General features: G+C 36.3%; 1 protein-coding gene across 4 annotated transcripts in view; it reads right to left on the bottom strand.

Annotated features, from left to right (window-relative positions):
• Pcdh7 (protocadherin 7) overlaps nucleotides 1–18,459 on the bottom strand; it is a 423,602-nt gene that overhangs the window by 270,794 nt on the left and 134,349 nt on the right. The window lies entirely within an intron of this gene.

The raw sequence follows: 18,459 nt of genomic DNA on the forward strand, positions 1-18,459 counted from the left end.
CACAAGGAAATGGCAAATCTGTTGACTCATCAAGCCTTCTGCAGACTCTCTTCATGCAAAGGCACTGTACTGGGGCTCTTATGGAGTCACCCATGTCTAAGACCCTGCTCTCCGTCCCTCCAGAAAACTGACAACCAGGGGATGTGATCCAGGAGAAAAATGCCAGGTGTTGAAACACAAAAGACACTGGGCCACAAGCTATGCTAAAAGAGGCCATTCCATTATTTCTTGGTAAGTATTATTTTGTTATTAGCTGCCATCAAGTATATGACAAAAGTTCCAGATACTTAAAAAGCCCACTACAGAGCTTCTATACTTTCCCTCTGCTTGGAGTACATACTTTAAAACTTGAACAGTTTTCTGTAAGGAGCCTTTGGGAAATAGTAAGTTGGCCCCTCACCTTCAGCTCTACATACTTCTACCCTCACACACAGGCTAATTCCACCTGGGACAACCAAATCAAATCAGAACTAAAAGTTCAAACCAGCAATAATTCTCAATCTGTAGTTTGTGTTTCTGTGAAACCACAGAGAGCTCTGATCCCTGGACCTGTACGGAGCCTGGGCTGACATATCAATTTGATCTCATCACCCTGGGCAAACAGAATCTCTAATGCTAGCCACAGAGCAGGCAGCAAAGGTGTAAGACAGAAATTTTCTGTTTGTGCCTGCATGAATTCTAGTTTTCCTTCATACATAAAAGTGACAATAGTTCACTTTTTGACTTCCCAACAGATGCCCAGCTCAGTGTTCTGAGGAAGAAAAATCAAGAACGAAACTATAAACAGAAATGTAAACCACAGGCATCCTGCCATAGCAAATGAGAGCCACAATCAGAAAACTCCTTAAAAAAAAAAAAAAAAAAAAAAAAAAAAACTGGCTCTGGGCGATTTTCTCTGTCTTTCCAAGCTCGATCCTCTGTAAGTGATTGTCTTATTCCAACTTACCATGTAAGGATTTCAGAGAAAGAAGTAAAAACACATCAAAAGGAACAATGTTGTTTTTTTTTTTTTCTGCTCAAGACACTATTTGTAGACAGCATTTTCCTTTTATGGCTATGACCAGAAAGTGAACGTTTGCTGAGCACAGTTGTGCAGGCAAAATATCAACTCACTTCATTTCACAGAAATGCAACCTGAAAAACTCAACAGCAAACTTAGAGACTGGAGTAAATCTACTCAAACTCTACAGAGATCAGTTTAAAAATAGCCCTAATAAATATGCCTTAGGTCAAATAAGGAAGAAAGGGGTGCACATTGCAAAGAGCATGGATTTAGCACCAAGAAGATCTCGGTTCTTCTGTTTCAGTATCTAACTGCCTAAGCCTCCACATCTTTAAATGTACCATGTTAGTCATAAACTTTCTTTAGGAAGTTTAGAAACTTTAATGAAATAATGTAGCTACATTAGACAATAAGCAATCCTGTTAGGTTATAAGTGAAATTAGATTTCTAATGTAACCCCTTATGAATATGTAAATTGCATTAAACTGCTTGATGAAGGGCCAACTTCACTCATTTTACCACATGAAATAATGAGAAGAGTGGAAAAAACTAGAAACAGCCAAAGGAAGAGAAACAGCTCAATATTTTTAGCTAATTAGAGCTTTGAAAGGACTGGAGTGAGGTCATATGTCCCTTTGACATGTGGAAATTTAACTTACTGGTTCATGCCAGAAGATAAGGGAGATAGGGACTGTGTGTTCACTTTTCTACACAATGAATATATACTTCCAAATCAAGGGACAGGGAGAGAATGGATCTATGCTCCTTCATTCTTATATCCGTGACGCCTTCCATCTAGCATGTGATGATTTTTCCATGCCAAGTTGAACATATTGTTTTCATAAGCATCATTTTCCATAAGTTCGCCAACTACTTCTGCTAGAATCTAAATCCAGTCAATTTTGTATCCCTGCCAAAAATATTAGCTGCATTGTGAAAAATTTAGGTACTTTCTGTCACTTGTCTCTATGGTGTTTTCTTACAAAATTGTTCTAGAAATAGAATGCCACTGTAGATAATTAAAGTGTTTGTTAATTATTGATTCCTTTCAAGTCCTCTCTCATGGCATGGCCAGAGTATTTAGGGTTGAGTAGGATCAGCAGGTGGTATTTTATTTACATGGTTGGATAAAGCACTGTTCAGATGTACAAATTCCTTTCGCAAGGGTCAGTAAACAGACTTCTAAATGATAATGAAGTAACCCAGCTTCTGTAGATCACTCACCCACTTACTAGTATAAACTTAATACTTTTCAGGATTACTGCTTCAATTCTGAAGAAGCTCCTCTGGTACATGGTAATCTTTCTCAGAAACCACTTTCTGTATATCTTTCTATCAGCATCCTGTGTATTATAACCTAGTTCTTCTTTAACACAACAGACATTAAAATACTCATAATTTTACAAATGAGATTTGATGAACACCCACAAAGTCCTATCCATCAAATCAAGAATAAAACCTTCAACTTTTCTTTACATGGCTTTTCAGCATCCCAACTTCCCATATTCTAAATATTCTTCTAGCCTGTTCATGTGTGATGTCATTGGTTACCTAAGTTGCCTGAAAAACAGGCACAATACTACTCATATGGTACAATCAATATGAAACCATCTATGCACTCTCATCTTCCATATGATATCTTAATCCAGCATTCTAAATCACAGGTGTTCACTTTGTTGTAGAGCAACACTTGGTGGTAACTTATGCTGAACTCATATAAAATCTCTTGATGGAATTGTTGGTGTTGTTCTTTAATTCACAATGCTTCTGAAGTTTAACTCCCCCTTCATTCTTTACCCGAAAATTCCCTTTGCAAAACCTATTATTCGTATTATACTGTATTTTGTAAAAGACAAATTTTAATCCAAAAGGTTGTAAGAACCTTTTATAGTTGTTCATTTTGAGGTATTTAACAACTGAACCAAGCCATAATGTCTTAGTATGCAATAATATGGAATAACATGTGAAAATGCAAAGTTTTTCATTCACAGAGTAAGATTATTGTTCAAAAGAAACACAAAAGCACCTAAATGTTATTGAGCAACATAAATGAAGGAGCAATAACCTTGTTTCCCACATAAAATTTGTCTAGCATGTATAGTATATACTTTCAAGAACCAAAAATTCAAATTGAAACTAAAATTCATTAGTTTCATGAGTAAATTAAACTGTCTGCCTTGGCAACAACAGATGTGCATCCCTGTGTGTATGTCTGCATGCTTTCCAATAATTATTTTCACTGCAGTATAGAAATTAAAGACTTTCTCATAATTACTGCTTATTAACTTTGAACCTCCAATGTCCCCATTTTCAAGGGACAAACAGAAAAAGATGGCTCATATGAGCTAATTTGCACGCCCATCTCTCACTCTGAGCATGGAAGGATTGAGAGGTCAGGGGATATATTTATTGTTTATTGTTCTTTCTGTAATTAATATGCTCTTAGAGTAATTAACACATTGTATTGAATAAATAAATATATGAGTGAATGAATAAAAAGGTCACACAATTGAAAATCAATACAGGAACAAAGAGATGGTCTTGAAATAATTAACCAACTTCCTCTCTGGTTGCAGAATTCCTCTGCCAGTCTTTTGTACACTGTGTTGAGCTGATTACAGATTAAAGTAATTACAGTGAATTCTTGATTACTGGCATGTGGTCTAGCTATTTTGTGGATTACCTATCACAACTAATTCCCAACTTATCTGCTGCAACCCAGCATATGTCTGAGTTTCAGTCAGCCTCACTGATAGCAGATGCATGCTTCAGGAAAGCACATTTATGTTGATATTTCTGTTCAGAATATATAATTTTAAAATGCGTTCTAGTGGGGGATGAAAAGAAAACTAACAAGAATTCTGCAAAAAAATATGCAGAATGCTTTTTTTTTAATTGTGAGAATCCTTTGTGTGCCAAATATAAAAGTTTAATCTTTTCCAAACTTCACTAATGAGTAAATGGAGCGAAAACATAAAAATTTAATAACCATAGGCAGACTTCCATTTGAGAACCATTCACCATTCAGTATATATAGAACAACCTTTGTATTTTGAGAAACTTTGGGAAATAGGAGACCAATCCTTGTCCAATATCAAACTTTCAAGGCACTAGACATAAAATATATAAAGCAGTGTAAAGCAGGGTTTCTCAGCCATAGCGCTATTGACATTTGGGGCTCAATGATTCTTTGTTGCAGGGGCCTTGCTACAACAAACACTGGAATGTTCAGCAGCATCCATGGCCTACTCTTACTAGATGCCAATAACACCAGGCTACACATAACAACCTAAAATGTCTCCAGAGGAAGCAGATATTGCCCTGGAGGCAGAGTCACCATCAGTTGCAAAGCACAGCATGACAGCACACAGAGTAGTGGAGATTACAGAATTGAGAACAGCAAACTGCATAAGCGGGGAATGAGGCATCATTTCTCTGGGCAGAAAACCAATACAATATCCTCTTCATTCCATAATATTCTGGAACAAGGGGAAGTTATTCCATAACTACTAGGCAAAAGTCCAATATCCTTTAGTGGCTTTCTGGTCCCAGAACACACATGAACTTGAAGAGATCTTTGAAGTTGCAAAAGGGACACATTTGTTAGTAATGTTAAATCAGCCTGGCAAAATATAAGAATCTCTTTTAACTATTTTTAATAAATATGAAAGAATTTATTTTACTTTAGTATTTGCCCCTTGCTTATGATTAGAAGATTATTATTTCCTATTCTTTTCAATCACATCACTCTGCGTATTCTGATGATTAGAACTGGTTTCTATAACCACACAGTACCAAGCTACACTGCATCAACTCATGGAACTATATTAGCAATGGATTGCTATGAATGTCAGAGTGGGAAGAGACTGACTGGGGGCAAATGATACTCCACTTGATCTCACTTATGAACTGTCAGTTGTTGAGCCAAGAGAAGCTGCTGAGCAAAGAGATGAAAAACAAAACAAAACCCTAAATCTTTCTTTGTATTTATTTAAAACCTGCAATAACTGAAGACTTAACAAAGGCAGCAAATCCCACAAGGACATTCACAGTTGGCATAAGAGATCATCTGTAGTCAGATGTTTCTTCGGTCCTGCCAGACCGTATGGTCCCACAGCCACTTATAAAATAATCACTCAGAAGCTTAATATTATTTACAAACTTATGGCCATGGCCCATGGCTCAAGTTTTTTGCTAGCTAGCTCTTATAACTAAACTCAGCTTATTTCTATTAATCTATGTGTCACTACATGTTCCGTGGCTTTACCTTTGTGCCATTAAATGCTTCTTCCTAGATGGCAGGATGGTGTTGCCTTTGCCTCTCCTTTCTCCTTTCACTCTCTCTCTTGGATCTTCTCACCTGGCTCCATCCTGCCCTGCCATTGGCCAATGCAGCTTTATTTATCAACCAGTCAGAGCAACACATATTCACAGCATATAGAAAGACATCCCACAAGCAATCATCTTGGTAACAACACTGAATATATTGTCTGTCTTAATGTGTAATTCAAAGAAGGATCATCTCAAAGAGAGATTTCTAGAATTCACAATAGGCAAGCCATAAAATTACAATCTTCTACTGTCACAAAGTGGTTTAGGATCTCATTCTCTGAGGAAAAAAGTAAACCAACATCTATCCCTTCATTATAACATTCCAATAACAAACCAAATAGAAACCAACAAAGCCCAACTTGGAGAACTAATTGGCATTACTTTCACATCATAAATGAAGAGTTGCTTCCAGGAATATGGGTGACCCCAAATCAAATAGTCCATCAAAAAGTCTTGTCCCAACATTGAGATAACTTCCACATAGCTGCATAGTCCCAGATTAAAATGATCTGTCAAAATCAATATATTCTAGTTCCTCCTGAGACTATAAAGCCACATGCAATTGTGGCAGAATTATAGAAAGTGGCTCAAGGTACAGGATAGAGCAGCCAAGATGTCAGCTGAAGATCTAGTGACCGGTCCAATCCCCTCCTACTATGAAAGAATGTCAAGAGACTTAAAGCTAGTCGAAGGGTCTTTTGCAAACAATCACTGCTGCTCTGACAAAAATAATGGCTGATTTTCTCAGAGGAGAGTGCTATATGACAGGTCACCCAAATCCTCAGCATGATTTCATGTGCTGCAGTAGAGATAGATAATGGCAAGAATGTTTCCTAAAGCAAAATTAACATGATGTTGGCAATTTAAGCCCAAGAAAAGAAATTCATTATTAATTAGAGAGTTTGAGGTTTTTTGTTTTTCGGTTTTTGGTTTTTTTTTGTGTTGTTTTGTTTTGTTTTTGGCCTTTCCCTCTTACATTTTTGGGAGTTAATTACACTTTTGGCTTCCACTTTCATTACAAGTTTCCACTGTATATATACTCTAGTCACCAGCAGTGTCTTATGATTATTTCTAAATTTTATAATATGCATTATGGGTAAAATGGAAGCTCAAGAAACAAAAGTCGGGTAATCTTGGAAGTTATCCAACAACACAAGCTTTATCTTGACTTTTCTCTAGTTAGTGATCAAGAGAAGGCTAGAAAGATCATTTTTCTGGCTCCTTTCACCATTACCATTAGATATATTAGACTATCTAATTTGCTTTTAATAGAATTATAAGTTCATTATAATTCACATGTCACTTATATTTGAAACTGAGGACTAAAATGAAACAGAAATTTAACTCTTAAAATATAAATAATAAAAACCTGACAAAAATAAATCTAAGTAGCAAAGTCGTGGCCTCTGGCTAACCAAAATATGACTCTTCACAAGTAAAAAACTGAAATAAATAAAAATTTGACACACACATACACATACACATTTGTAAATGTGATATTGGATTTGTTTTTCAGGAAGAATAATGATAAAAGAATGATCAATAAGATACGACCAAGTAATGTGGTATTGCATAGAATAATGAACAAGAAAAACTATGTGTATGTGTGCACATACAAATGTGTGTGAGTGTGGTCCAAGTGACAATAGAAATATTGTCCAACTGGACTTATAGCATAACATAGAGATAAATAATCCTATGCATTAAAACCTCCAGACTACTACAAGGGTTTTCCAACCATCATCCTTATAGCCCTATCATACCTGCATACACTATATCACCGAGGAATCGGAAATAAGAGAGCAGGGTTAATTCAGATAAGCATAATCACCTCTACCAGAAAAACAACTCCAGAATGCTTTGTGTGGGTGTGGAATCAAGACTGGCATCATTCTCACACAGAAGCAAACAGCACTTGATATCCACAAGGCAGAACTGTCATATAATACAGAAGGTTCAGTAGAAAGGCAACACATGAATATCTCTTCCTAAACCATCAGGTTGATGAGATCTTCTTGAAATACTGCATAGTATATTAAAATACTTTTTAATATTCTAAGAACTATGGGCATCAAAAGTAGGTTTTAGAGATTAGGATATAAATACATCATTTCTCCTTCTTTTTTCTCTCTCCATACATATCCATATACCCTTCTTTGCTCTCTTTCAAATTCATGGGCTCTATTTTTTCTTTTTATTCTATTTTTTTTATTGAAAATGCACTACGTCCATACATTGTATTCTGATTATGGTTTCCTCTCCTCCAATTACTCTAAGATCCTCCCTTCTTCCCCTCCCATCCAAATCCACACCCTTTCTGACTCTCACTAGAAAACAAACCAGCATTTAAAGAATAATAGGAAAATAAAATAAGACAAAACAAAAAGAAATCAGAATAGGACAAAATAAACAAACAGAAGAAAAAGAGCCCTGTGAAAAGCACAAGAAACACACACAGATGCAGAGACACACAGGTCTGCATACAGAGGAATTCCATACAAACAGAAAACCAAAAGCAATAATATACTCAAAGGATCTGTAAGATAAAATAAATTAATTAAATTAAATTTAAATTTAAAATAGTTTTAGATGCATATATGTATATACATATTTTCCTAAATATAACTTGCTCAGTCTGTACAATGTTACTTATTTGTATGTTTACAGGACTGACCATTTGATACTGGCTATCCAATTGGTACCCTCTTCCCTGCTGAGGACTATTTCTCCAGGTCTTAGCATTCCTTAAATGACTGTAGTTTTTTGTGTAGAGTTGAGCCCTTATAATCTTTCCCCCATCTGAATTACAATGTTCATTGTCCTTGTTCAGCTCATATTTAGGCAGTCAGGCTGGTGAGGCTTAATGGGTGTAGCTTCTTAAATTCTTAGAGTATACAATGTCACAGCAAACTCCCTGATACCCCACTCTTACATTCTTTCACTGCCTTTTCTGCATTGTTCCCTAGGCCTTCCATGTGGGTGTTGTTTTATAGATGTTATCTGTTGGGTCTGGGCTCCACAAGTCTGAATTTTGTTTGATTATGGTTTTTGTTTTTGTTTTTGTAATGGTTTCCCTCTGTTGCAAAGAAAAGTCTCTTTGAAGGTAGGTAAAGACTATACTTATCTGTGAGTATAAGGAAAAATATTTAAAATGTATTTTGGGATAATGCTGTTTTAGTAAAGTTATGGTTGTAGATTCTACAAAATCCATAACTTCAATATCCTTGGGTAGTGAGTTGGCTAGAGTTCCAGTACCAGGCATTATTTCCTCTCATTGAGAGGTCTTAAATCTAATTAGAGATCTGTGGCCAGAATGTTTTCTCTCTAAAGACTAGCTTACATGATACTACTAAACAACATGCAAGCTTCCAAAGGCAGAAAGCAACCATCCAGTCCACCAGCTAGGTTGCCTATGAAGCACAAACATGGACAGCATGCTATAATAACTCTAAGTGTGTAATAGTGGCACACATGTTGGTGGTAAGCAAAAGTGGATTTTTAAAAGTGATTTTGAGATATAGAAGACAATTTTATAAATATAGCACTAAGATGATTTCAGTGATAATATGTGAATTTTAGTAAGAGATCAATATTTAATTTTACCCAAAGTATTTAATACAGATAATAAACCCTACAGAGTGAGTATCATAAGAAAAGGATGCCAATGATGGTCTTGACCGGAAAAACTTTAACCAGGAAACCTAAAATTTCTCCGTTTGCAAATACAGGTAATACTGAAATAATCAAAACACCAGGAAGCAATATTTTGTGCCCACCAATATTTCCTCTCCCCTACTTCTGCCTGGTAGTACAAAGAACGATTTTGTTGTTGTTGTTGTTGTTGTTGTTGTTTTCACAATCAAAAATTTTAATTTCTTTCCCTTGAAGTTTCTTTTCTTTCTAGACCTATACTGAAGAAAGAAACACACAGGTTTAGAAAACCTGGATATAGTCGGTGTTCTGTTAAATATTTAGCCTGTTTGACCTTCAGTCTCCATTTCTGTTTAATGGGACTGAAAAACCTCACATTCAGACTCCAATGTCTGATGGATGTGATATTTGAAAAGCTTTCAAGCATGCTATATGTTCTTTTAAGGGTGCAACTCATTATTTGTCCTCCAGCACACACCATACGCTCTTACTAAGGCTTTACTCATTATTTCCCTCACTAATTTTGTTGTTTCTCCTTGGGGGGGGGGATCTGAAAGATTCCTAGTGTTGGTGTTCCTGTAATGTTTGTTTGTCACTACTGTTCTCCTTTGGAGCAACTCAAGACACCAACACATGGAGAGATGGCTTTCTCTCATTGCATAAGTGCTTTATTCAAACACTCTACTTTCCCATATCATTAAAACCCAAGTCCTGCTAGTTCTGGATCCAGTCCTACCATTTAACTTAGTTCCTTTCTTCCTGAAGATAATACTGAATCACATAAGGCGGAATCAGAGCTCTCTTTGCTGAACATACAAGGGATGAATATTGAGGGCTGTGTTTTGAAAGCATGAACCACTCAGAAGGCAGTCCATATGGTTTAAGATAGAATTATTGACTACTTCAGACATAAATGTGATCTGATTATACCTCAAAACCTGATCAAATGCTTAAAACATTGAGCTGGATATTGGTAGTTTGACATTTTGTCTTTGCTAGCTAGGAAGGAAAGAACCAGAGAAATCATAATTTTAGACGGTAAAAAGAAGTTTAAAAAATGAGAATGCATTAGACTGACAATAAAATTAACATCCCCACTATAAAAGTACCAGCAACAAAGAAGAAAAAGCCTAAAAAGTTATTTGCTAGGAAGAAGCTTAGCTATAAGTACAAGTGACTGTTTGGCAAGTGTGTCTGAGAATGTTCTGAACACAATGCTGAACCCTACAGACAATGAATTTTTATTTCCACAGTTCTGTAATAAAATAACATGTGGCATGTGGAGAGAACTCAAGCAGGAATGTAAAAGACATAGCTCAGAATACATTCTGACCTAAGATACATTTAATATATGTGAATTTTTAAAAGGTTCATGTGGAGCCTCAACATAATAACAAGACAACAAATTAAATGCTCAGATGGTAAGAAATCAGTAAAAAGCTAATTAGCCTAGTTGCATGTCCCAGCTTTTGCTACCACTACCTAAAGAAAGACCCTCTCATTGCCTTTGAGATAGTACTATTACTTACTTACTCAGAAAGACATTAAAAATGGTCTGGGGTGTGTCTGCTTTCATCTGAGTAGTAACTTTTCTACAGGCCTATCTTTTAATGTTAATTTTAGTATAAATTTTCCATCCATTGCTAGATTTAAAAAACTGAGTTTATCTTTGCTCTTAAGGAAATCCCATGGAAACAAAACAAGAATAAAGAGAAATAGCAAACTGAGAAGCTCTATGAAAGACTTCAAAAGTATTTGCTGATAACCTTAGTGAACAGCTGAAGTGATAAAAATTCAAGTACAGTTAAGAGTAAGGGACAAAGGATAGGAGGAACATGGAAGTAATGATACATACCAACACAGGGAGCTTAGAAGGTAATTTAAAGACCTATACCGAGTTAACAATTTTTTAAAAATATATTTCTTCACGTGTTTCATTATTGAAGAAATGGAAAAGGTTGGCAAAGTGCGTATTCACTTCTCATAGGAAATGGCAACTGGCAATCTTGGGTATTGCCATACATTTTGGTATGAATCACAGTAGGCGAAATATAGATACTTGGTTTATCGATAAGAAAGTTTCTACACAGAGTTATGATTGGAAGTAAATTTATGGTTCAGAATATGAACCATGATTTGAATGGTTCCTATAATTTTTCTTGAGATGTAAGTTTTTTGCATTGTAAATTTATAAATATTTTAAATTCCACACAAAAGATAGGCATTTGGGCCAAAATGAATGCACAAGACAACAGACTGGGTAGGGTCTGTAATTTTATTCAACAAAACCAAGAAAAACATTTTTTTTCTAAAAAGCTGATATAAATCAACTGGTCTTTCAGACTCCAAGAAAAATGTTTCTAAAATAAATTTTTAAAAAGAGAGAGAGAGAACCAGTGCCAAGGTACATAATGGGGGGGGGGTCAGGGGGAGACAACATGCGGGGTGAGAAAAATGCAGAGTGGCCTTGCTCTTACTGATGCTCCTCTCAACACCACCCTGAATTCCAGTTCCTCTGTAAAATCAGGAGCCTGGGCTCCAGATCTAGTATTCTATGGAGCTAAGCTCTTTTGACTACCTATTCATAACTCAGCCATGCTGTCAGCATGCAGGAAGGTCTTATAAAATCTCCAGGAAGCACTGTAGACAGACATAAATTGAGATTATAATGGAAAACAGCACCACATTAAAAAAAAGAGAGAGAGAGAACTTGGCGAAACCACATCCTTTCTAAAGGTGCAGGGACTGTGGTCTTCAACAAATAAGATGCTCAGAGTGAGAGAGATAACTTCCCTCATGTCACCCTCAATAACAATGTTAATGAGCTGATGGAAACGGCATCCAGACAGTCTAAAATTGTTAGGTTTCCACAGTATCGCTGATCTGAAGCAGACAGCAAAATTAGATTTCTAAAATATGCCTATTAAATGAAAGGCATTCGGGAAACACACCCCAGAAAGAAAGTCAAGTAGCAAGGTTGCCATGAAATTCAAACAAGAGGGGGAAGAAGTTGTGTTTTGACAGTGGGTTTGAAAAGGTTTCTCTCAAACATCACTGTTAACCCTGTTTTCTAATTTCAGAACGTCTTTCGTTCCCGCTCTGTTGCAGCCTCCAGGTTGAGTCACCACCACTAGCGCTGTTCATTGACGCCTGAGACAAAGGAGAGTCACTTTAAGATTTAAAAAGGAAAAAAAGGGGGGGTTTATAAAATTGTTTAGAGAGTTTGGTGTACAATTTCACAATCCAGGTCATAGGATTCAGTTTTATGAAAGAAATCTTACCATCTTGTTTTTGAATGGCACATATTTAGATGTTGACAATCATTAAATTGCTGTTTTCAGTAGGCTCCATAAACCAGTTTGATTCACATGGCAACAAATTAGAATCCAGATGTATAGTGTCTTAAAACATATATAGATGAATGGTTACTAATTTAAAAATTATTTACAATTTGAGTGATGGTTATCGGTCCTTAAGCATTAATAGAGCGATTCCGCATGTTTGTGTAAAGTATGGGTTTAAATGTCACAAGAAGGAAAAATGTTACCATCACATTCATTCTTGTCTATATGACAATTGAAAGATAGTCTGGTTCTCATTTCTGACTTTGCAGCTTTTGTAACATAATCATGCACCATATCATAAGCTCGAAATTTAACCTGCATTTCTCCTTTTTATCTACTCAATCCTCATTCTAATGGAGGAGGGAGAGAACATATTTTATTATGAAAACTTGACTCCAGCAACAGCAAAAATGAATACGTGTACATACATGATGAAGCTGAACTTGCCTCTGCTGAGAAGCAAGGTATAAATATTCCAAAGGGTTACTACCAAGACGGCAACCTAGTATAAGATAAAAGAGAGAGAGAAAGTCTACATTAATCTTGTAAAATTACTTCCCCCCACCCATCCTGGTAATCTGTTCATTCTTCCAGGCACTACTGTTCAGATGCACTAAATTTAGGAGTAAGGGTGAGAAACATTTTGTTTAAACCTGACATGGAACTCACTGTATTTTCTAAAAAGGTCCTTGTTCCATCAGAAGTAAGAAAATGGGTTCAAGGGAAGAAATCAGGAGGGTTAAGTTCTCACTTGGTACTTTAATAAAATTACTTGTCATTGCATTCAGCTGCTGATTACCCAGACAGTGCCCCTTCCATTAACTATGCCGACAGATCCGACATTTTACTGATGGCAGTGGCCATCCAGCAGATTAAAGCACAATGTAGATTTAATCTCCCCAATGACTTGATAGCCTCAAATGAAGGATTCTCAAATTTCGTGGTTCTGACCTACTCGAGGTGAATAAGTGTACAATAAATTACCTGTCCTTTGTCTCTGTAACAAGGGAAAGGACATCATTGGGCTACTCCTGTGCTAACTGCAATGTCTTTCTGAGTTTACCAACACGATCTGCATGCTACAGAGCCAAAGATCATCCTATTTACCCAAGTTTGAGAGATTCATTTGCACTGATAGATTACTGTGCAGCATGCCAATACAATAAGGTGACAGCAGCAGGTGATGGAGAAGCCAGCTTTCAAGAGAGGATCATTTGACTCATGATTGAGGATAAATTCTGGTGAAGGGGATTTCTCACCTGGGACAAAAAATGAGTTCACTGAAGAGAGCAACAGTGCCCACTGGCCAGCCAGTTTAGTCACCTTCACACCAAATGTGTATGTCCTGTTACACTGTTGTGTTCAAGGGACAATGGACAGTGACTGTCTTAGGAAAGAAGAAAACCACAAAGCATAAAAAAAATCTGGCTGCTGGATGAAGAAACTACTTTACATACATGTTGAGAGTATGACAAATAAGACATCTTTCAAAAGCTTTAATTCATGTTGTGTTTTCCCCAACTCAAGCAGATTAAATTAGAATCTCCATTATTCAGGAACAGTGCTGCCTATGCATAGACTCTGCAGCAACCTGCAGCTTCCTGGCCTTGTCAGCAACCCAGAAAAATCACAACAGCAGATTTTGCACACATTGCAGATTAGCAAAAGCCTTCAGAAGGCAAATAGTTCTCCAGTAACTATTCAGACAGAAGGAAGCTTGTGTCTTCCTAGGTAATAGCTACCTTGTGATGTCAGGTGAGGTACCTAACTTAGAGCCAAGGAGATCCTAATCAGGCACCAATAACAATACTTGATTCGTGGAAAATGGGTCTTCAAAAATAAATATTGCAAGGAGAGTAAATTTACTACATGAGCACTCTTGAGAAAGGTATTCTTGCCACCCACCTTTGCCCTACAGCCTTCAACCCTCCCTTTCCACTTCCCCAATTCCTTCACACATGTTTCTAGGGCAACCAAGAATAACTATAAAAATTCAGACTCCTGGGTGACATTCATAGAGGATTTGCATTGATATAGCCCTTTGCCTTTACCAATGATGATTTCTACCTCTTTCTTCATACTATCTCTCTCTGGGTCTCTCAAAGACCCATTTGAAGGAACTCAGTCTCTGAAATCCTGCTTTTGCCTTTAAGAAATTGAGAAAAAAGTATAGCCAGACAAACTTAGAGCTGGAGAAAACTACCAACAGTTTTCATATGTTTAAGGGGGAATTTGTTCAGGTTAAAATAAATAAAAGTTGCACAATTTGGGAGCAGAAGTACTTGTGAGAGGCAAACCTATTCTCTTCATTCTCAAACCAATGCCTAGTTTCTGGAGGTATAGTTGGCATCATACCGACACCTATGGAAGGGATTGGCTTATTATGGGCCTGTAGTAGATGGATAATGGCTAAGAATGCTGCTAAGCAAGCCACAATGCATAGATAAGCTCATTAAGAAAAAAATACGTCTCCAAAATATCAACAGTGCCAAGATTTAGAAAACCTTATCTGGCTTATAAGGGGAAACAATGAGATGTTTTTATTAGAAGTGCTTTTAATAGAAATTGTAATCAAGATAAGATTATATATTGAAATGTCAAAGCCAGTTTATTAACAATTGTTTTTCTTTCAAATTTTGATTCTCTGCTCAAATATACCATGAAACAAAATATTTCCAGTTGTACACAGAATTGGACTTCACTATCATCACACTTCATTTTACATTGAAATGTTAATTGCTGTATAGCCGGGCAGCATGGTTGGTTTAAATTTACATTTGCTTTTAAATTTGATAAATATGATCTCCTTGAAGCTAATTCATGCATCTCTACTCAGACAGAAAATGTGCTTTGGAGTACACAACAGCTTTACAACAATCCCATCTAATTTTGATAGTTACATAGATAGTTTTTATATCCAAAGTGACTTTTAGCTCTAAGCATTAAATAATAAGAGATGCTAAAAGAAAAATAAAGTGTATCATCAATTATATTGGGTCTCCATCCTGGACAGCTTAGGCATGCTATGAACTAATAATAAATACAAGAGAAAAATAATTTTCAAATTACTTCCATATTTCAGGAAAGTTCAACTCTTACAAAAATCCCCACACATTTAATTAAAAGACAAGCATATAAAAGTTGAATTCCTAAGTAAGTAGTTCCTTTTACTCTCAAAAGATTTAGAGATTCCTAACATTGTTCTGACAAGAAATTAATGCTAAGTTTGTTTCTCCCAAAGTCACACAGTTAATATATATAGACCTAGACTGGAATTCAAGTTTACATCTTTAACTAACAATCTACAACTTCTCCATAAACTTCTCCTTATTTCTTACTATCTAAGACAGAAATGGCAAATCCTGTCAAGACCCCATATCTCCCTTACATTTCAAAACAGGTCTCTCTAATCAGTCATGTCGGTTTCCCAATACATTGATTTACCATAGAGTCCTTCTCAAGGTAACACTCCAGAGAGACAGCATCCATCCGTCTTTATGAAGCAGCAGGTAGGATGAAGCCCAATTGCTGTCTTGATAAACATCTAGAACTCAGAAGTGGAATTTCTGCTGTTTAGGTAAGCTGAATCAACATCCTTGGACTGGCCTTTTATGTTTTTATTGAGCATAAGAAATGAAGACTGAAATCTGTTTCTGGAACGTTCTCATAAGGAGCTTCATAACCTTCGCCTCCACCTCACACTTGGTCAGGATAGATGAAACACCAAAGACAAATGTGGAAATTTGGAGGTCATAATATCATTAAGTACGAGTTTCATCAGCAAAGTTTTAAAGTCTTTCCTCCTTCAGGGATGTTTCAGAAGGACCATTATGATTCAATAAGAAACGCCAAGGAGTGCTGTTTGATTTGATCACCAAGAGGTTTTCCCACACTACCACCATTTTGGTTAACATATTAATAGCCTGAGATACTTCAAGTAGTCTCCAGAGACAACTTAAGATTCTGTCTGATTAGACGAAGTAGTATTGCTGAAGGACACATTCTCCTCTAGCAGAGCTGGAGCCATTAATTGACTGGACCACTGTCTAAGATATTGAATAATTATTTCATCATCTTCTAATGCCCTTCCCCTTTTGCTCTCCTGACATTGACACACTGACTAAGATTCACACTGCTGTATCTATGTCTACCCACAGACGAACCAAGGGCCTTTGTGACCCTAGGGTGCTTCCCAACCTTGGCAACTCATACCTTAGCATTGTGTCATTGTTTTGTCATAGCCTCTTAAATGCAAAATACAAAAATTGTGCAGACACTCAGCTCACTGGCCAGAAATAAAAAAATATTTATATCACAATTCTTTTTGTTTATCAATACACTTTTTTGGCCTTTGTGAATATATAATATTACAGAGTCAATCATAGCATTCTTGTGTTTTATCCATTATTTTTGGCCAACAAGTTTCTTCTTCTAAATTATAACTGAAGATCACCTTAAGGGAAACCAGTAATTTTCTTTAAGAGCCACAATGTCAGCTGACTTTTATGAGTGTTAGTTTTCAGGAGTTGACTACTATAAAATCATCATTTCTAACTATGTAAGTATGTGCCAATATTGACAAATACAATATCACTGGCCATGTCAACAACATACTGTCAAGAAAAAAAAAACAACACTAATTTAAGGAAGCTTTACTCTTTCAGTTCATTAAGATGGAAAGAAGAATCTAAGTTCCATTGAGACTATTTGCCAAAAATGTCACTGACATACATATATGATCTTATTTAGATTATAAAGCTATCTTTATCTCCAAGTTACAATTGAAACAGCTTAAGTGGAAAGATGCCAAATAATTTGAAGATTCACTTAATTTTCAGTCATTTGCCTTCAAGAAAGATAGGGACACTTGCCTTTCTTCCTTGGCTTTAAAATTGAAAATCATTGATCCTCTCTTTTCCTCAATGACATTTAATGAACCTTCTCAAATAGAGTGTTTCTTATGTCACAGAATTTAAAAACAAAATAAAGTAAAAAACCCTTTGGAAACTGATGAACCTTAGTTTGAACTGATTTTTGCACCTAACATACAACTTTGCACAAGGTCACATATTAATTGTAGAAACTGCATTCAAAATGAAGTGTGACAGATTCTCACCTCAAGTCAATCTTACTAGTCTATCCCATGAGGCATTCTGAAAGGAATTCCTCCAATAACACCATGCTTTTATGTATTATACTTCAACATAAAACACACAGAGATTAACAGCAGGTGAAAGGAATTTGAAAGGTCATGAAGATAGTATCTGTCATTTAAAAAGAAGACTACACTTTTCTAAAAAGCAGTCTTATATTCACTTTATAATGAATTTCCAGGGAAGTACTCCAGGGCTTGCTCAAACATCATCATTTTACATAACAAGAGATTAAAGGAAAAAGATACACACTATACATCATCTTTCTCTTGGGCAAACAACTAGAGGAAACGAAGTATGAAGGAGAATCTTGGCACCAGAAGCAAAGGGACAGGACTCTAGAGAGAGAAAACTATAAAGGTTATGTGGAGCTCACATGATTTATCACTGAATTGTCACTGAGAAAATATAGTTGTAGGGAAGAATAGGCAGGCAGTGGATGAGGGTAGCCAGATTTTGGAGATGTGTGATCAGCCACAGAGCAAGGTCTTGGCATAGTTCTCAGTGCCTTATAACCTAGAAAGTGAGGGGACATGCTTCAAACATAGATGCCATAGGCAGCGATCAAGTTAACAAGTAAGGATGAAGCACAGGTGGAGAGTTATGCATTCTAGTAACAAAACTAGGCTAGGATCTCATTCCTAGCCTTGACTAGAAATAGACTCAGGCATGTCATTGAAGCTGTCTGAACACCAGTTTTCTCATTTATAATGTGAAGTGAAACAAAATTATCCCCACATCTATTTCTAGCACAAATAGTCTATGGTTTGTTCAGAGGAGCAAGATGAGTAGTTATCAAAATGGTTCTGGTGAAGAGAAAAATCAATATCTAAGTAGACTGAATGCTGAGCCATCACACTGCAGTTTAAAAGCCCATTCTGATGTCTCCTATGAAGACTGAGTGAGGACAATGAGATACAGTAAGGCCTCTCTGACCACACATAATGTGTATGAATGTCAAGGATATTTCTCAGTT

The sequence above is a fragment of the Onychomys torridus genome, chromosome 10 (genome assembly GCF_903995425.1).
Source record: "Onychomys torridus chromosome 10, mOncTor1.1, whole genome shotgun sequence".
Lineage (NCBI taxonomy): Eukaryota > Metazoa > Chordata > Mammalia > Rodentia > Cricetidae > Onychomys > Onychomys torridus.